Raw genomic sequence first — 22,109 nt, 5'->3', positions numbered from 1 at the left:
TCTGCCTGGCCGGTTCCCCTCTCTCCACTGGGATTCTCTGCCTCTAACCCTATTACAGGGGCTGAGTCACTGGCTTACTGGTGCTCGTTCATGCCGTCCGTAAGAGGGGTGCGTCACTTGAGCGGGTTGAGTCACTGACGTGATCTTCCTGTCTGGTTGGCGCCCCCCTTGGGGTTGTGCCGTGGTGGAGATCTTTGTTGGCTAAACTCGGCCTTGTCTCAGGATGGTAAGATGGTGGTTGAAGATATCCCTCTAGTGGTGTGGGGGCTTTGCTTTGGCAAAGTGGATGGGGTTATATCCTTCCTGTTTGGCCCTGTCCGGGGGTATCATCGGATGGGGCCACAGTGTCTCCTGACCCCTCCTGTCTCAGCCTCCAGTATTTATGCTGCAGTAGTTTATGTGTCGGGGGGCTAAGGTCAGTTTGTTATATCTGGAGTACTTCTCCTGTCTTATCCGGTGTCCTGTGTGAATTTAAGTATGCTCTCTCTAATTCTCTCTTTCTTTCTTTCTTTCTGTCTCTCGGAGGACCTGAGCCCTAGGACCATGCCTCGGGACTACCTGGCATGATGACTCCTTGCTGTCCCCAGTCCACCTGGCCGTGCTGCTGCTCCAGTTTCAACTGTTCTGCCTGCGGCTATGGAACCCTGACCTGTTCACCGGACGTGCTACCTGTCCCAGACCTGCTGTTTTCAACTCTCTAGAGACAGCAGGCGCAGTAGAGATACTCTTAATGATCGGCTATGAAAAGCCAACTGACATTTACTCCTGAGGTGCTGACTTGCTGCACCCTCGACAACGACTGTGATTATTATTATTTGACCATGCTGGTCATTTATGAACATTTGAACATCTTGGCCATGTTCTGTTATAATCTCCACCCGGCACAGCCAGAAGAGGACTGGCCACCCATCATAGCCTGGTTCCTCTCTAGGTTTCTTCATAGGTTTTGGCCTTTCTAGGGAGTTTTTCCAAGCCACCGTGCTTCTACACCTGCATTGCTTGCTGTTTGGGGTTTTGGGTTGGGTTTGGGTTTGGGTTTCTGTACAGCACTTTGAGAAATCAGCTGATGTAATAAGGGCTATATAAATACATTTGATTTGATTTGTGTATATGTGTGTTTGCCCGGATGTGTGTTTGTGTGGATGTGTGTTTGTGTAGATGTGTGTTTTTATTTTAATATATATTTTTTTTAATTCTAGGGGTGGATCAGCTTAATATTGCAGAAAGAATGTTGCTTCCAATGTAATTGTCTGCATCATTTCCAATCCCCCATATTTTTTGGGGTAAATATATATATCCATACACGTATGCATACATATACACATATATACATACACATACCTATATAGACATACATACTCTTTTAAGAATATACCTTTATTATTATTCCCCGCAAACCCTACCATCGATCCCCCAATTGGAGTAAACTGATAAACACTTCTGCTTTTACCTTCAATTTATACATCTTATACACATTTTACAGACACAGTCTACTTTATAATAGTTCTCTCTTGTTTGTTCTTAGTCCTTCCTCTATTTCTGATGTCCATCCAGTTTGATTTCCACTTGTAACTGTGCTATTTCACAAAAGCTCCGAACTTATACACATTTCACAGATCCTGTATGCCCTACATTGTTTATCTTGTTATTAGTCCCACCCTTCAGCTCCACTCAACCCTTCCCATCTATCTTCCAACATCATCCATTTCGGATTTTTATTTGCCATATATTTTTCAACTGTGCTGTGATGCTTCACAAAATATTTGAACCTTCCTATTCTCATAGCTTCTACAGATTGTAAATTAAAAAAAATGTTTTTGCTAAAATAATTATTATATTATTGATTGATTGACTATGGCTTTTCAAATCCCCCAGTATTGCTATCTGTAGCGTTAGTTCTAGGCAAATGTTGCAATTCTTCAGCCAATCCTGGACCTGTGACCAAAAACGAGCTACATATGGACAATACCAAAATAAATTATCTAATGACTCTGCCTCCTCACAGCAGAATCTGCAGAACTGGGAAGATTGTATCCCCCATATATAAAACATTCTATTAGTTGCAAGTTTTGAATCCGGCGTTGTTTTGCATATCAATTCATAAACCATGTGCCATGGAATGGGTACATCAAAAATCTCTTCCCAACTATTTTGCAATTTATATGGCACAGCTGTCAGTTTTTTGGTCCTTAAATGAAATTGGTATATGTTTTTATTTATCACACTTTTCTTTAACCATTTATGTTCTTTAATATAGGGCCGACATACAAGTTCCTTACTTTTTTCCCCTTCTACTTGCCTCTTCCATTTTTGTGGTAATGCTGCAATTAATTGGTTGTAATTTTGGGTAGAGCAGACATTTCCATATGTCTGTGTTAGCTGCATGTGTGACATAACTCCACCAGTCCTATTTATGATATCATTCACAAAAATTAGACCTTTTTTAAACATTTCTTCGATAAATATAGTTTTTTTTATCAATTTCTATATTTGAATTTAACCACAATATTTGTTGTACTATTTGTTCCGTCCTTTCAGGTGGATTAAACTGAAATTGCAACCAACTTTCTAAGGCTTATTTAAAAAATAAAGATATTTTGGAGATTATTTCCTTTTCAAACAACCGAAAGTGAGCAGGTGTAATCTGAATAAAGGGGAAAAGGCCCTTCTTGAACATAGGATGAGACATTCGTACCAATTTACTAGAGAACCAGTTTGGATTTAAGTATAACTTTTGTATGACTGATGCCTTTAGTGAGAGGTCTAATGCTTTAATATTTAATCATTTGTGCCCTCCGAATTTATATTCGTTATATAAATAGGCCCTTTTAATTTTATCTGGCTTGGCGTTCCAAATAAAATGGAATATTTTTTGTTCATATAATTTAAAAAGCAGGTCACTAGGTGTAGGCAAAACCATAAGCAAATAGGTAAACTGTGATATGACTAAATAGTTAATCAGGGTGATTTTTCCACAAATAGACAGGTATTTTCCTTTCCATGGTAGCAAGATCTTATCTATTTTTGCTAACTTTCTATAAAAATATATTGGAGTGAGATCATTTCTTTCTTTTGGGATTTGTATACCGAGTATGTCCACATCTCCGTCAGACCATTTAATTGGTAAACTACATGGCAATGTAAATGTGCATTTTTTAGTGATCCAATACGTAATATGGTACATTTATCATAATTTGGTTTTAATCCAGAGAGGATAGCAAAGGTATCTAGATCCTCTAAGAGGCAGTGGAGAGACTCTAGTTGTGGTTTTAAAAGAAAACACGAATCATCAGCGTACAATGACACCTTAGTTTTTAAGCCACGGATTTCTAATCCCTTAATATTAATGTTTGATCTAATTTTAACAGCTAACATTTCGATGGCAATAATAAATAGATATGCCGATAGTGGACAACCTTGTTTTACTCCTCTAGATAGTTTAAAACTTTCTGAGATGTAGCCATTATTTACTATTTTACACCTAGGGTTACTATACATAATTTTAACCCATTTTATAAGAAATTCCCCAAAATTGAAATATTCTAGGCATATATATATAAACTCCAGTCGTACTTTATCAAAAGCCTTTTCAAAATCAGCTATGAAAACCAGGCCTGGTGTCCCCGATATTTCATAGTGTTCTATTGTTTCCAGTACTTGCCTTATATTATCTCCAATGTATAGTCCATGTAAAAAACCTGTCTTATTAGGATGAATAATATCTGACAAAACTTTTTTTATTCTATGCGCCAAGCATTTTGCTAGGATTTTTGCATCACAACACTGAAGTGTAAGAGGTCTCCAATTTTTTTAATGGACTGGATCTTTATATATACCACTTGGGTCCTGTTTCAGTAATAATGATATCAGACCTTCTTGTTGCGTGTCTGATAATCTACCATTTATATAGGAGTGGTTAAAACAAGCTAATAATGGTCCTTTGAGTATATCAAAAAAAGTTTTGTATACTTCCACTGGTATGCCATCCAGCCCTGGAGTTTTCCCATCCAGCCCTGGAGTTCTTTCCCATCCGCAGATGTGTGTTTGTCCGGATGTGTGTTTGTGTAGATGTGTGTTTGTGTAGATGTGTGTTTGTCCGGATATGTGTTTGTGTAGATGTGTGTTTGTGTAGATGTGTGTTTGTCCGGATGTGTGCTTGTATAGATGTGTGTTTGTGTTGATGTGTGTTTGTGTAGATGTGTGATTGTCCGGATGTGTGTTTGTGTTGATGTGTGTTTGTGTGGATGTGTGTTTGTGTAGATGTGTGTTTATGTTGATGTGTGTTTGTGTAGATGTGTGTTTGTGTTGATGTGTGTTTGTGTAGATGTGTGTTTGTGTTGATGTGTGTTTGTGCTGATGTGTGTTTGTGTGGATGTGTGTTTGTGTTGATGTGTGTTTGTGTTGATGTGTGTTTGTGTAGATGTGTGTTTGTCCGGATGTGTGTTTGTGTAGATGTGTGTTTGTGTTGATGTGTGTTTGTGCTGATGTGTGTTTGTGTGGATGTGTGTTTGTGGTGATGTGTGTTTGTGTTGATGTGTGTTTGTGTGGATGTGTGTTTGTGTGGATGTGTGTTTGCGTTGATGTGTGTTTGTGTTGATGTGTGTTTGTGTAGATGTGTGTTTGTGTAGATGTGTGTTTGTGTGGATGTGTGTTTGTGTTGATGTGTGTTTGTGTTGATGTGTGTTTGTGTAGATGTGTGTTTGTCCGGATGTGTGTTTGTGTAGATGTGTGTTTGTGTTTGTGTTGATGTGTGTTTGTGTGGATGTGTGTTTGTGTTAAAGTGTGTTTGTCCAGATGTGTGTTTGTGTGGATGTGTGTTTGTGTTGATGTGTGTTTGTGTGTTCTCAGTGTGAAAACTGAAGATTGTCTTCTACCTCTGTGCTGATATAAGGCGAGCGTGTCTATATAAGATTCATAGCCTGTTGTGTAGACATGATTCTTAGACCTCTCAGAGGAGGGATGGAAAAAATGAAGAACACATCAGTCTACAGCACAATCATCGTTTTTATCCCTTCTCTTGTTGTTGTCATAACGTCTCTTGATTTCAAAGATAATCACGCTATAGAATAAAAAAAATAGATGACATAGCTCCAGTGGCAGATTACATTACATTACGATTTCTTATCTTAGCAAAATAGCAAAATAATTTCACTCAAATGAGGGACACATGCACAAACACACTTCATCTGTGTTTAGTTTAGAATTTGGCTCCAGCAAATATTGCAATAGGATGATAGATCTTGCTAGATTTGTCAAGGCAAAGTGATGAGTGCAATCAGCAGCATGTGTACCACGAACCCTGCCCTATGACACCACCACAATGTACCACGAACCCTGCCCTATGACACCACCACACTGTACCACGAACCCTGCCCTATGACACCACCACAATGTACCACGAACCCTGCCCTATGACACCACCACACTGTACAACGAACCCTGCCCTATGACACCACCACACTGTACCACGAACCCTGCCCTATGACACCACCACACTGTACCACGAACCCTGCCCTATGACACCACCACACTGTACCACGAACCCTGCCCTATGACACCACCACAATGTACCACGAACCCTGCCCTATGACACCACCACACTGTAGCTGGCACCCTGCCCTATGACACCACCACACTGTACCACGAACCCTGCCCTATGACACCACCACACTGTACCACGCACCCTGCCCTATGACACCACCACACTGTACCACGCACCCTGCCCTATGAAACCACCACACTGTAGCAGGCACCCTGCCCTATGAAACCACCACACTGTAGCAGGCACCCTGCCCTATGACACCACCACACTGTACCACGAACCCTGCCCTATGACATCACCACACTGTAGTAGGCACCCTGCCCTATGACACCACCACACTGTACCACGTACATGACACCACCACACTGTACTACGCACCCTGCCCTATGACACCAACACACTGTAACAGGCACCCTGCCCTATGAAACCACCACACTGTAGCAGGCACGCTGCACTATGACACCACCACACTGTAGCAGGCACCCTGCCCTATGACACACCAAACTGTACCACGCACCCTGCCCTATGACACCACCACACTGTAGCAAGCACCCTGCCCTATGACACCACCACACTGTAGCAGGCACCCTGCCCTATAACACCACCACACCGTAGCAAGCACCCTGCCCTATGACATCACCACACTGTAGCAGGCACCCTGCCCTATGACACCACCACCCTGTAGCAGGCAACCTGCCCTATGACACCACCACACTGCAGCAGGCACCCTGCCCTATGACACTACCACACTGTAGCAGGCACCCTTCCCTATGACACCACCACACTGTAGCAGGCACCCTGCCATATGACACCACCACACTGTAGCAGGCACCCTGCCCTGTGACACCACCACACTGTAGCAGGCACCCTGTCCTATGACACCACCACACTGTAGCAGGCACCCTGCCCTATGACACCATCACACTGTAACAGGCACCCTGCCCAATGACACCACCAAACTGTAGCAGGCAGCCTGTCCTATGACACCACCACACTGTACCACGCACCTTGCCCTATGACACCACCACACTGTACCACGCACCCTGCCCTATGACACCACCACACTGTAGTAAGCACCCTGCCCTATGAAACCACCACACTGAGCAGGCACCCTGCCCTATGACACCACCACACTGTACCACGTAACCTGCCCTATGACACCACCACAATTTACCACGAACCCTGCCCTATGACACCACCACACTGTAGTAGGCACCCTGCCCTATGACACCACCACACTGTACCACGCACATGACACCACCACACTGTACCACGCACCCTGCCCTATGACACCAACACACTGTAACAGGCACCCTGCCCTATGAAACCACCACACTTTAGCAGGCACGCTACCCTATGACACCACCACACTGTAGCAGGCACCCTGCCCTATGACACACCACACTGTACCACGCACCCTGCCCTATGACACCACAACACTGTAGCAAGCACCCTGCCCTATGACACCACCACACTGTAGCAGGCACCCTGCCCTATAACACCACCACACTGTAGCAAGCACCCTGCCATATGACATCACCACACTGTAGCAGGCACCCTGCCCTATGACACCACCACCCTGTAGCAGGCACCCTGCCCTATGACACCACCACACTGCAGCAGGCACCCTGCCCTATGACACCACCACACTGTTGCAGGCACCCTTCCCTATGACACCACCACACTGTAGCAGGCACCCTGCCCTATGACACCACCACACTGTAGCAGGCACCCTGCCCTGTGACACCACCACACTGTAGCAGGCACCCTGCCCTATGACACCACCACACTGTAGCAGGCAACCTGCCCTATGACACCACCACACTGTAACAGGCACCCTGTCCAATGACACCACCAAACTGTAGCAGGCACCCTGCCCTATGACACCACCACAAGACACTGTAGCAGGCACCCTGCCTTATGACACCACCACAAGACACTGTAGCAGGCACCCTGCCCTATGACACCACCACAAGACACTGTAGCAGGCACCCTGCCCTATGACACCACCACCCTGTAGCAGGTAACCTGCCCTATGACACCACCACACTGTACCACGCAACCTGCCCTATGACACCACCACACTGTACCACGCACCTTGCCCTATGACACCACCACACTGTACCACGCACCTTGCCCTTTGACACCACCACACTGTAGCAGGCACCCTGCCCTATGACACCACCACACTGTAGCAGGCACCCTGCTCTATGACACCAGTACACTTTAGAAGACACCCTGCCCTATGACACCACCACACTGTAGCAGGCACCCTGCCCTATGACACCACCACACTGTAGCAGGCACCCTGCTCTATGACACCAGTACACTTTAGAAGACACCCTGCCCTATGACACCACCACACTGTAGCAGGCACCCTGCCCTATGACACCACCACACTGTAGCAGGCACCCTGCTCTATGACACCAGTACACTTTAGAAGACACCCTGCCCTATGACACCACCACACTGTAGCAAGCACCCTGCCCTATGACATCACCACACTGTAGCAGGCACCCTGCCCTATGACACCACCACACTGTAGCAGGCACCCTGCCCTATGACACCACCACACTGTAGCAGGCACCCTGCCCTATGACACCACCACACTGTAGCAGGCACCCTAACCTGTGACACCACCACCTTGTAGCAGGCACCCTGCCCTATGACACCACCACACTGTAGCAGGCACCCTGCCCTATGACACCACTACACTGTAGCAGGCAGCCTGCCCTCTGACACCACCACAAGACACTGTAGCAGGCACCCTGCCCTATGACACCACCACAAGACACTGTAGCAGGCAGACTCAGCCAAACCAGCCCCACAGATAAGGATCATATAAAAGCAGGGCTTAGTGATCAGAAGGTGACGTCTCCATGCCAGGTTAGCCTAGGACTGAGAGCCTAACCCCAACCACAGTGAAGAGACCATCCATACATTACAGACCTGAGCCATAGACTAGAACAACCAGGTCATACAAATGTAATGTACTGTATAAACTAGAACAACCCAGTGAGGTAGATGTACTGTACTGTATAGACTAGAACAACCCAGTCAGGTAGATGTACTGTACTGTATAGACTAGAACAACCCAGGCAGGTAGATGTACTGTACTGTATAGACTAGAACAACCCAGTCAGGTAGATGTACTGTACTGTATAGACTAGAACAACCCAGTCAGGTAGATGTACTGTACTGTATAGACTAGAACAACCCAGTCAGGTAGATGTACTGTACTGTATAGACTAGAACAACCCAGTCAGGTAGATGTACTGTACTGTATAGACTAGAACAACCCAGTCAGGTAGATGTACTGTACTGTATAGACTAGAACAACCCAGTCATATACATGTACTGTACTGTATAGACTAGAACAACCCAGTCAGGTAGATGTACTGTATAGACTAGAACAACCCAGTCAGGTAGATGTACTGTACTGTATAAACTAGAACAACCCAGTCAGGTAGATGTACTGTACTGTATAGACTAGAACAACCCAGTCAGGTAGATGTACTGTACTGTATAAACTAGAACAACCCAGTCAGGTAGATGTACTGTACTGTATAAACTAGAACAACCCAGTCAGGTAGATGTACTGTACTGTATAGACTAGAACAACCCAGTCAGGTAGAAGTACTGTACTGTATAGACTAGAACAACCCAGTCAGGTAGATGTACTGTACTGTATAGACTAGAACAACCCAGTCAGGTAGATGTACTGTACTGTATAGACTAGAACAACCCAGTCAGGTAGATGTACTGTACTGTATAGACTAGAACAACCCAGTCAGGTAGATGTACTGTACTGTATAGACTAGAACAACCCAGTCAGGTAGATGTACTGTACTGTATAGACTAGAACAACCCAGTCAGGTAGATGTACTGTACTGTATAGACTAGAACAACCCAGTCAGGTAGATGTACTGTACTGTATAGACTAGAACAACCCAGTCAGGTAGATGTACTGTACTGTATAGACTAGAACAACCCAGTCAGGTAGATGCACTGTACTGTATAGACTAGAACAACCCAGTCAGGTAGATGTACTGTACTGTATAGACTAGAACAACCCAGTCAGGTAGATGTACTGTACTGTATAGACTAGAACAACCCAGTCATATACATGTACTGTACTGTATAGACTAGAACAACCCAGTCAGGTAGATGTACTGTACTGTATAGACTAGAACAACCCAGTCATATACATGTACTGTACTGTATAGACTAGAACAACCCAGTCAGGTAGATGTACTGTACTGTATAGACTAGAACAACCCAGTCAGGTAGATGTACTGTATAGACTAGAACAACCCAGGCAGGTAGATGTACTGTACTGTATAGACTAGAACAACCCAGTCATATACATGTACTGTACTGTATAGACTAGAACAACCCAGTCAGGTAGATGTACTGTACTGTATAGACTAGAACAACCCAGTCATATACATGTACTGTACTGTATAGACTAGAACAACCCAGTCAGGTAGATGTACTGTACTGTATAGACTAGAACAACCCAGTCAGGTAGATGTACTGTATAGACTAGAACAACCCAGGCAGGTAGATGTACTGTACTGTGTAGACAAGAACAACCCAGTCAGGTAGATGTACTGTACTGTATAGACTAGAACAACCCAGGCAGGTAGATGTACTGTACTGTATAGACTAGAACAACCCAGTCAGGTAGATGTACTGTACTGTATAGACTAGAACAACCCAGTCAGGTAGATGTACTGTACTGTATAGACTAGAACAACCCAGTCAGGTAGATGTACTGTACTGTATAGACTAGAACAACCCAGTCAGGTAGATGTACTGTACTGTATAGACTAGAACAACCCAGTCAGGTAGATGTACTGTACTGTGTAGACTAGAACAACCCAGTCAGGTAGATGTACTGTACTGTATAGACTAGAACAACCCAGTCAGGTAGATGTACTGTACTGTATAGACTAGAACAACCCAGTCAGGTAGATGTACTGTATAGACTAGAACAACCCAGTCAGGTAGATGTACTGTACTGTATAGACTAGAACAACCCAGTCAGGTAGATGTACTGTACTGTATAGACTAGAACAACCCAGTCAGGTAGATGTACTGTACTGTATAGACTAGAACAACCCAGTCATATACATGTACTGTACTGTATAGACTAGAACAACCCAGTCAGGTAGATGTACTGTATAGACTAGAACAACCCAGTCAGGTAGATGTACTGTACTGTATAGACTAGAACAACCCAGTCAGGTAGATGTACTGTACTGTATAGACTAGAACAACCCAGTCAGGTAGATGTACTGTACTGTATAAACTAGAACAACCCAGTCAGGTAGATGTACTGTACTGTATAGACTAGAACAACCCAGTCAGGTAGATGTACTGTATAGACTAGAACAACCCAGTCAGGTAGATGTACTGTACTGTATAGACTAGAACAACCCAGTCAGGTAGATGTACTGTACTGTATAGACTAGAACAACCCAGTCAGGTAGATGTACTGTATAGACAAGAACAACCCAGTCAGGTAGATGTACTGTATAGACTAGAACAACCCAGTCAGGTAGATGTACTGTACTGTATAGACTAGAACAACCCAGTCAGGTAGATGTACTGTACTGTATAGACTAGAACAACCCAGTCAGGTAGATGTACTGTATAGACAAGAACAACCCAGTCAGGTAGATGTACTGTATAGACTAGAACAACCCAGTCAGGTAAATGTACTGTACTGTATAAACTAGAACAACCCAGTCAGGTAGATGTACTGTACTGTATAGACTAGAACAACCCAGTCAGGTAGATGTACTGTATAGACTAGAACAACCCAGTCAGGTAGATGTACTGTACTGTATAAACTAGAACAACCCAGTCAGGTAGATGTACTGTACTGTATAGACTAGAACAACCCAGTCAGGTAGATGTACTGTATAGACAAGAACAACCCAGTCAGGTAGATGTACTGTACTGTATAGACTAGAACAACCCAGTCATATACATGTACTGTACTGTATAGACTAGAACAACCCAGTCAGGTAGATGTACTGTATAGACTAGAACAAACCAGTCAGGTAGATGTACTGTACTGTATAGACTAGAACAACCCAGTCAGGTAGATGTACTGTACTGTTTAGACTAGAACAACCCAGGCAGGTAGATGTACTGTACTGTATAGACTAGAACAACCCAGTCAGGTAGATGTACTGTATAGACTAGAACAACCCAGTCATATACATGTACTGTACTGTATAGACTAGAACAAACCAGTCATATACATGTACTGTACTGCATAGACTAGAACAACCCAGTCAGGTAGATGTACTGTACTGTATAGACTAGAACAACCCAGTCAGGTAGATGTACTGTACTGTATAGACTAGAACAACCCAGTCAGGTAGATGTACTGTATAGACTAGAACAACCCAGTCAGGTAGATGTACTGTACTGTATAGACTAGAACAACCCAGTCAGGTAGATGTACTGTACTGTATAGACTAGAACAACCCAGTCAGGTAGATGTACTGTATAGACTAGAACAACCCAGTCAGGTAGATGTACTGTACTGTATAGACTAGAACAACCCAGTCAGGTAGATGTACTGTATAGACTAGAACAACCCAGTCAGATAGATGTACTGTACTGTATAGACTAGAACAACCCAGTCAGGTAGATGTACTGTACTGTATAGACTAGAACAACCCAGTCAGGTAGATGTACTGTACTGTATAGACTAGAACAACCCAGTCAGGTAGATGTACTGTACTGTATAGACTAGAACAACCCAGTCAGGTAGATGTACTGTACTGTATAGACTAGAACAACCCAGTCATATACATGTACTGTACTGTATAGACTAGAACAACCCAGTCATATACATGTACTGTACTGTATAGACTAGAACAAACCAGTCATATACATGCACTGTACTGTATAGACTAGAACAACCCAGTCAGGTAGATGTACTGTATAGACTAGAACAACCCAGTCATATACATGCACTGTACTGTATAGACTAGAACAACCCAGTCAGGTAGATGTACTGTATAGACTAGAACAACCCAGTCATATACATGTACTGTACTGTATAGACTAGAACAAACCAGTCATATACATGTACTGTACTGTATAGACTAGAACAAACCAGTCATATACATGTACTGTACTGTATAGACTAGAACAACCCAGTCAGGTAGATGTACTGTACTGTATAGACTAGAACAAACCAGTCATATACATGTACTGTACTGTATAGACTAGAACAACCCAGTCAGGTAGATGTACTGTACTGTATAGACTAGAACAACCCAGTCAGGTAGATGTACTGTACTGTATAGACTAGAACAACCCAGTCAGGTAGATGTACTGTACTGTATAGACTAGAACAACCCAGTCAGCTAGATGTACTGTACTGTATAGACTAGAACAAACCAGTCATATACATGTACTGTACTGTATAGACTAGAACAACCCAGTCAGGTAGATGTACTGTACTGTATAGACTAGAACAACACAGTCAGGTAGATGTACTGTACTGTATAGACTAGAACAACCCAGTCAGGTAGATGTACTGTACTGTATAGACTAGATCAACCCAGTCATATACATGTACTGTACTGTATAGACTAGAACAACCCAGTCAGGTAGATGTACTGTATAGACTAGAACAACCCAGTCAGGTAGATGTACTGTACTGTATAGACTAGAACAACCCAGTCAGGTAGATGTACTGTACTGTATAGACTAGAACAACCCAGTCAGGTAGATGTACTGTACTGTATAGACTAGAACAACCCAGTCAGGTAGATGTACTGTACTGTATAGACTAGAACAACCCAGTGAGGTAGATGTACTGTACTGTATAGACTAGAACAACCCAGTCAGGTAGATGTACTGTACTGTATAGACTAGAACAACCCAGTCAGGTAGATGTACTGTACTGTATAGACTAGAACAACCCAGTCAGGTAGATGTACTGTACTGTATAGACTAGAACAACCCAGTCAGGTAGATGTACTGTACTGTATAGACTAGAACAACCCAGTCAGGTAGAAGTACTGTACTGTATAGACTAGAACAACCCAGTGAGGTAGATGTACTGTACTGTATAGACTAGAACAACCCAGTCAGGTAGATGTACTGTATAGACTAGAACAACCCAGTCAGGTAGAAGTACTGTACTGTATAGACTAGAACAACACAGTCAGGTAGATGTACTGTACTGTATAGACTAGAACAACCCAGTCAGGTAGATGTACTGTACTGTATAGACTAGAGCAACACAAACACTTCATTTTAAGCCTGCCGTTTACCATGCTGGACACATACTATATCTTTATGACCAAATTCTATACATAAAATCTTTATGCAATCATCTCACAAACAATGGTTGTGTTCCACAGCTTGGAATCTCTCAATCATTCCAATTTATACATCAGTACAACTATCTAGGTGACATCCCTGTGTTGAAGTTATACAGACTGGTATGAAGTATATGAATAACATTTGGCAAGTGGTATCACTTTGCTACGAAGACTTAAATTCACCCTGATGCTACTGAAGCAGAGTTAACTGCTGGAGTCAGACCTCTGCTGGCATGAGCTAACCCGCTGTAGACTCATGTTTCAGTGCACACATGCCTCTCTCCATTAAAATCACATTCAATTACCGTTAGGCTGAGATGATTGGCTTGGCAGCCTCCTCACTAATGTGGAATGTCCACAAATTCATACACAGACACACTATAGAGATGTACACATATACACAGAAATACAGTCCCTATCCCCTCTCTCCCTCTATTTCGCTCACCCTCTCTTGGTCTCACACACATATTTCCGTCATGATTTCATGGGACCTGCCATCTCTGTGCGTTCCATTTCCAATGATGCAGTTGGATACAGAGTTTTAACAAACACAGCTGAGTGCTCTGTTGGTCTGAGTTCAACTGTGCTGCACTGAAGCATCGTGGTCTCCTAGCCAGCGCGATCTGCATACAGTTCACTACTGTGATACGGCTGAGCTTTTGGTTGACATCATTACCATTGTAGGATGACCTGCCACTGGGTGTGCTTCAACTGGAACACAGACCATATGAGGGCACAGTACACACACCCCATATTGTAAATGCATTAGAATACATGCGGCCTAGACTTAAATACACACACACACACACTTGCTGGCTCGCCCCAATGCAATGCAATAGCTACATGTGTGTGTGTGTGTGTGTGTGTGTGTGTGTGTGTGTGTGTGTGTGTGTGTGTGTGTGTGTGTGTGTGTGTGTGTGTGTGTGTGTGTGTGTGTGTGTGTGTGTGTGTGTGTGTGTGTGTGTGTGTGTGTGTGTGCGTGTTTGTGTGCGTGCGTGCGTGTGTGTGTGTGTGTGTGTAGCTGTGGACATGGAGCACACAGGCTTTGGGAGGTTAAGCTGGAGCTGCTCTCTCAGCCGGGCCCGTACAGCGCTGAGATCAAGGGAACCAGGGGTCCAAGGGGCAGGGGTCCACGGCTCAGCCCATAAACAGGAATCCTCGCCAGGTAGGACGCAGGCCAAGAGCAGGGGGTTGGAGAGGGAGGGATGACAAACACACTCATCCCTGAACACCAACACCACGGTCACACCAGGGGTCCACTGTAATTTCACACACATAAACACAAGTCAACACTCATTCACACCACACATACAAAAGTATGTATACTTGTAAACAAAAACACTTGCATACAAAATACACAAAATACACTCATACATACAAGCAAACAGAATCTGTCAATGTCTAAACTAGTCTAGTGAGGAGGGCTTAAGGAAGGTCCTGTTGGGACATGTGACATTGGGCTTGAGCCTTTCCAGAAAATGTACAACAGCTACAGGTCAGACCACCAAAACAACACACTGCCCAATTAAACTGAAATCCAATCAAGCCCCTGATATCAGCTAGCTTCTCATCATGGAGGGGGTGAGAGGGGGGAGGGATGGAGGCAGGAGGAGCCTTGCTGGGGAGGAGAGCTTAGCCTCCCCCCCACCCCTCTATCTATCCCACCCTCCCCTTCTCCCCTTCTCCCTTCCTCCCCTGCATGGTTTCCGTGGCGACTGCTAAGCCCGAAGTTACGGTAAAGCTGGTGTGCTGCTGAGCCCTGGGCAGGATTTGTGACAGAGAAATCACATCAGACTATGCTGATTAACAATTCCATTCCAGCCTGAGATTTATATAAAAAAAACTATCTTACATTTGGCTTTTTAATAGGAACGATCGCTATCTCAAATTGAGTCCCTGCAAACTTTAATAAAGGCTACAGGGTTGAGTGGCATTTTGCATGCTGATTTAGGCCCGATTGGCGGCTTTTGATGAGAGTGAGGCTGCTATGTAAAGCGGTGCTCCTAGCGCTTTACTACATCGCCGGTTCAAATGCGGGAGGATAAGAACATGAAGAAAAAAATACCACTTCCATCTGCAATCTCCAGATTTCTCTCTCTTTTTTTTCAAAAAATGATTGACTGGTGAATATGAATACATGGAATAGAATGAAGAAGGAAGAGAGAGACGGAGAGAGTGGGAGAAAAATAAAGAAAAAACCCAGACTTTCTCTGGAGGTGAAAAATGAAATCACAAACCCAGACATTTTTTTATGCCTCGTTTCATGACATTTGGAGAATGGTATTAGTGTTTGAGCATTCAGAGTATACCGAAGGACCACAGGCAGAAGAGAGAGAGGGATAAGAAGGCAATCAAATCAAAAACATCGCCCAAGTAACACTTATCCTCCTACCCACTGGCCCTCAGAAATCTACATCAGTATTAGAGCACTATTTATAGTGAGAGTTCAGCTTAATGGGATAATCAGCTCCATTTGTAAAGATATTGGATAATCCTAAATAGTTTATATGGGCATAGAGATTTAAAACATTTTCATTAGATGTACTGTATTTACGGGGTATTTAAAATGTCCCTCAGTGTGATTGTGTAGGGTTTAAGCTGAAGGAAACAAAAGGTGTGGGATATTCCTGAAGGGACAGTAAGTCCATGCTGGACCAAGTGGAGTACAACTGGTACTATTTTTGTATTGAACCTTTAACGAAGCAAGTCAGTTAAGAACAAATTCTTATTTACAATGACGGACTACCCCGGGAAAACCCGAACCCGAACAATGCTGAGCCAATTGTGCGCCGCCCTATGGGACTCCCAATCACGGGCCGATTGTGATACCGCCTGGAATCGAACCAGGGTAGTGACGCCTCTAGCACTGAGATGCAGTGTCTTAGTCTCGGGAGCCTGTAGTGTTAAGGCATTGTGACACTGTCTCCTGCTCTTTTGCAAAGGAATACAAGAGCCATTGATGTTTGGTACTGTAGGTAGAGTAGTGTTTGCCTCTCAGTGCTATCTACTCATAAAGCACCTCCACTTCCTGACTACAAATATGAAGGATGTTGCTCAACCTCTGTGTGAGTACATGACAAAGAGACTGTCTTTTGTGCAAGTGGGATGTTTTGCAATTGCTCATGTTTGGGTGTTATTCAATATCGAAATATTTGGTTCTTTGAATCAGTGACAGATAGCATTTTGATCAGGACTAATTCACACACTCACTCCCCCTGAATCCCAAGCACTGCCTTGTTGGGAGGGTGACCCTGTACAATGGGGGGGACACATACACACACACATAAATATAAACACACAGATATGGGAGGGTTGTTTAGGACCCCTGAGATAAGTGCCTCTCTCCCCCAAGAGCCAGCAGAGAGAGGGGGAAGGGAGGGTAGTGAAGAGGGGAAATGGAAGGCATCCAATAGGATCAGTGGGTAGGGCATGCTGCCAATGCCTGGCACAGGAGTTCTGCCCCCACCACACACACACACACACACACACACACACACACACACACACACACACACACACACACACACACACACACACACACACACACACACACACACACACACACACACACATATATACAGACACACACAATATCTGTCCCTCCTCCCTCCCTCAAGGAATCCACCACATGGCCCGTAGGGACTTCTACTGAATCCACTCTCAGCTCTGGTGCCTAAACCCAAACCTGGCTAGCCAATCAGATAGTAGCACAACCAGGGGGGCCTACCAGGGAAAGGGAGGGGGGATGGAAATCAGGGATCTGGGCCAATAGCACCTCCACTCTGGGACAAGATGACTTCATTCAAATGTGGAAAAGGGAGACAGACAGGGGGAGCTTTCTATTCTCCATATTGGACTGTGATGCTCGCTCCCATCAGAATGAAAGCCCAATAAAGCTCAGTGAAAGTCATAGAATCTCTTGTCAGGTGAGAAGCTGGGTTTGAGATGCTAGTATAAGAGGATACGGAATATGAGTACCTTTCTATGAGAATCTGGTACGTGCATTACAGACTACACACTAGTGAGCTGAGCTGCGATGCTATGCTGTATGTCTGTGTTTCAGTGTGTGGACACAGTACAGTGAGGGGAAAGAGCTGAACCGTGGGAAAAATGCCTTTTGAACAGAGTCACTGTTAAAACTTGCAAATGTGCTCAAATGGATGAATTGTGGCGATGCCATTCTCAGCATGTCTCAAGCAGAAATATACTGTAGGACACACACACACGCACACACACGCACAAACACAGAGTTCAGTTCCGTCCAACGGGCTGAGAGTAGCCAGAAGTATTTATTCAACAGAAAATAAAAAAAGACTCCTACACACACAACACAAAGACACACACCGCACGCACATACACACCGCAAGCCATATTTGTCAGTACCGGCAGGACCTGACCCTTTTTCACTAGAAAGCGTAGGTGTGTGTGTGTGTGTGTGTGTGTGTGTGTGTGTGTGTGTGTGTGTGTGTGTGTGTGTGTGTGTGTGTGTGTGTGTGTGTGTGTGTGTGTGTGTGTGTGTGTGTGTGTGTGTGCGTTTCAGTGTAAATATGAGTGTGAGTGTGTGAGTGTAGGTGTGTTCAATCTATGAACGACAGTAACCCATCGAAGAGACAGAGAGGGGCCGGCCGTGACTAAGGTGGTACTGGTCGTTAAGGGCAACCCTCTCTCATCTGTCAGGGTTAAGCAACAGCTCTTCAAGAGGAGATCACACACACACAATTTTACAGTCCCCCCTATTCCCCAAACAGTCCCAGGACCCTGGCTACTGTTGCACCCCTCCTTGCCCAGCCCGGTACACTCCTCCAGCCATGATAAGATCCTATCAGCCGCCCACTAAGCACTTGAGAGGCACTTTAGGAGATCACTAGAGCCATTACCATGAAAAGTAAAAGATACTGCCTATATTGATGTTAGATTAATACTGACCACCATGTTATTGATTTTTCCTTCCCCCCCCTCTCTTTTCCCCCGCTGTCTCTCTCCTCTTTTCTCCTCTTCCAAAACCTTTGGCAGGGAGCAGTCTTATTTTGTGATGGTAACAGTGTTTTGTGGCCTGGCCGGGCTGGGAGGACGTTCCCTCTGCCCTCCTGATAAAAGCGTCAGCTGCTATCTACGGTTTCACGCGGTGATCCTTTAAAAGGAGAGCAAAAGGTCTGTGTTATCTGCAGATGTTATTCAATTGTTACAGGACAATCTGAGCCATTAGCTGGGGTGGGTTAAATAATGCATCCGGTTCTAAAAGGGCTCCTTATCTATCCGTGTGTGTGTGTGTGTGTGTGTGTGTGTGTGTGTGTGTGTGTGTGTGTGTGTGTGTGTGTGTGTGTGTGTGTGTGTGTGTGTGTGTGTGTGTGTGTGTGTGTGTGTGTGTGTGTGTGTGTGTGTGTGTGTGTGTGTGTGTGTGTGTGCTGTTCTGTGTGATGGGGGCTGATATACCTTCAAACCCGCATAAACAAACACTGACCTTTTTAATGAAGACTGTTTTTTATCTAATTTTATTAAACAAGCGTTTGAACGATCTTAGAGATAATTTCATTTAAACACGCCCGTTTGAAGTGTAGACAATCGATCAGGAAGCATATATGGCCCTTTCACTCTCTCTCTCTCTCTCACACACATACATTACACACTTTGCTGGGTTGCAGGCTGTTGTTATGAGACACAAAGGGAAGATTGAAGCGAGAGAAAGAGACAGAAGGAGAGGAAAAGCAGAGGGAGAGAAAGGTAGAAAGAGGAAAGGGAGAGGGAGAGGGACAGAGATGGAGAGAGAATATAAAATGAGAGAGAGAGAGGAAAGGGAGTGGGGGAGAGGAAAGGGGAGTGAGTGAGGGAGAGGAAAAGGGAGAGAGTGAGGGAGAGGGAAAGCGAGAGAAGGAGGATAAGAGAGAGTGATAACCGCGATGTCTTCAGTCACAGATTTACACAGGCCATTGGACTCTCATTCTCCAAGGCTCTTATCAGTGGAATTATTGAGCAGTGTGGCATACCATTAAAAATTCCGCTTAGATTTCACAAAATCAAATCGCGTGAGGTAATGACTCCTCACTGATACCCCATTCTCAGCAGACAGAAATCAGACAGAAATCCATCTCAGTCATAACTCTGTATCTTCATTGTATTTCTACACTGACTTAACTGTGCTGCCAAAGCAGAGTAAAGCTTAATAATTGCTATTGCCCTTGATGTTAAAAGGATGATTTTGTGGCAATTGCTCTGCAGCAATCTCTTTCTATGCTGTTCTCCTCTCTCTTTCTCTCCCTTTCTCTCTCTCCCCTTTCCCGTTTCTTTTTCACTCACTCTATTTTTCTCCCTCCCTCCATCCCTCTCTCTCTCTCGCTTTTTCTTTCTCCCCTCTATCTCTCCCTCTCTCCCTACATCTCTCTCTCTTTCCTTCTCTCCCTCCTATACTAAAAGATGTTGAGGTGAGTCAGGCTGTTAGTCAAGGTCAGGTGGGTCACCTCAGGTTTTTGTCCCAGCATCCCTCACTCCCAAACGCAGATGACACGTATCCGCTAGACAAAACAGAACCACAATTCAGGGACGTCAGCACTCCTGTTTGGTTTGGCTCGCAAACACACACAAACACACACACACTCATTCATAGTTGTCGTTGTGATTTATGGCCCAGACACACAAAAATGAAACTGTCTGTGTGTAAAAATGCTGGGCTAAAATAAGGGCCTCTTTCACAGAGAAAGAGAGGTTACCGTATGAAACACAGAGGACAAGGTCTTGCTGTTATGATTCGTCTTCTGAGGAACCATCTTTCCCCAGCTTCTCTCAATACAGTGAGCTACGAGATCTGAGGAGACCTGAGGATACACACTGTATACATAAACATGTTGACAACAGGTGTAACTCATAAAGGGTGCTTTTGCAACTGCCTACTGCCTACTGCATATCTTGTACTGATACTACGGTAGTATGGCTATTGATCTTCATGAAAAGGTCATTGAAATAATCCCTCAATAAACATTTTGAAATTAGTATCACAAGGACCAATTTCACTAATCACTTTGTGCTAGCTCTCACATCCCAAATAACAAATGTTCCAAATGTCAAAGAAACAAAACAACAGCCCTCTCACCCACATATCTCATTGGCTCTGACTAGATATGGCTGGCCTTTCACAGTGTTCTAGTGAGCCTATCAGCTCGAAGTGCCAAAAGACAACTGCAGTGCCAAGCCCCATAGCTAACTGTTGGAGCAGACTGCTGTGATCAGTGTGATCACTGCTGGGCCTCTACAATCAGCCCCAGCCCATCCACCATCCAGCCCATAATCCAGCCATGGGCTTTAGCCCACCAGCTCAGTGTAAACACTGTGCTAATTCACCATTCGGACGGGGAAGGCAATCCGTGACGGACGTTTTTTATGCGACTAAGAGAGAGGTCCCCAGTGACCGTGAGGAGGAGGAGGAGGTGGGTGGATAGACTGGGAGACTGTTAATGAAGAGAAGAGAAGTTGGTGAAAGATGGTTCCTCGGCAGACGAAACGTAACATGAATAGATGAATCACACAAATGGAGACGAAATAGGGGTATGTCGAAATGTTTAGATTCTATTGTGAAACCATGACTATTGCCAAGATTGGATTTAAAAAGACCTATTGTAAAGTCGAACTGTCTTTATGACTCAATAAAGACTCCATGAAAGGCGAGGCTCTGTATTAATTTGGAAAAGATACCCTTGGCTCTGTGCTCCCTTTCTCTCTCTGCTTCCATCCACGACCCCTCTGTGGTTTAAAGCAGTGTTGGGTTTCAGCTCAGCAGGCCAAGTCATTACATTTCAACATGTCACACCTTTCATTGGGGAATTAACAAGATCACTTATTTTCTTCATTCTCCTCACACGGTCACAAAAAAGTTAGATATTTCAACATTTTTGGGGATTGTGTGTGTCTGTGCGTGCGTGCCTGCATGCGCGTGTGTTCCTCTGTTTGTGGATAACCCCTCTCCCTCCTAATTTCAGATGAACTCAGGGACTGTATTGATTGTTTTCCAGAGAGGACTTGGCTGTCAGTCTGATTTCATAGTTGACATCACCGTGACCTGAGAATGGACCTCTGGATCATAAGGGGATTGAAGGCTTTTTAATGACATCCTTCCTACATGCCATCCTTCAACAGATAAATACAGTTAGTTAAATACTAACAGCCTGCAGCCATGATAAAGACAACGTTAACCTTGTGTCAGGGCCCATACTGACACA

The sequence above is a fragment of the Salvelinus namaycush genome, chromosome 6 (assembly GCF_016432855.1).
Source record: "Salvelinus namaycush isolate Seneca chromosome 6, SaNama_1.0, whole genome shotgun sequence".
NCBI lineage: Eukaryota > Metazoa > Chordata > Actinopteri > Salmoniformes > Salmonidae > Salvelinus > Salvelinus namaycush.
Note: the sequence above shows the minus strand (reverse complement) of the source record.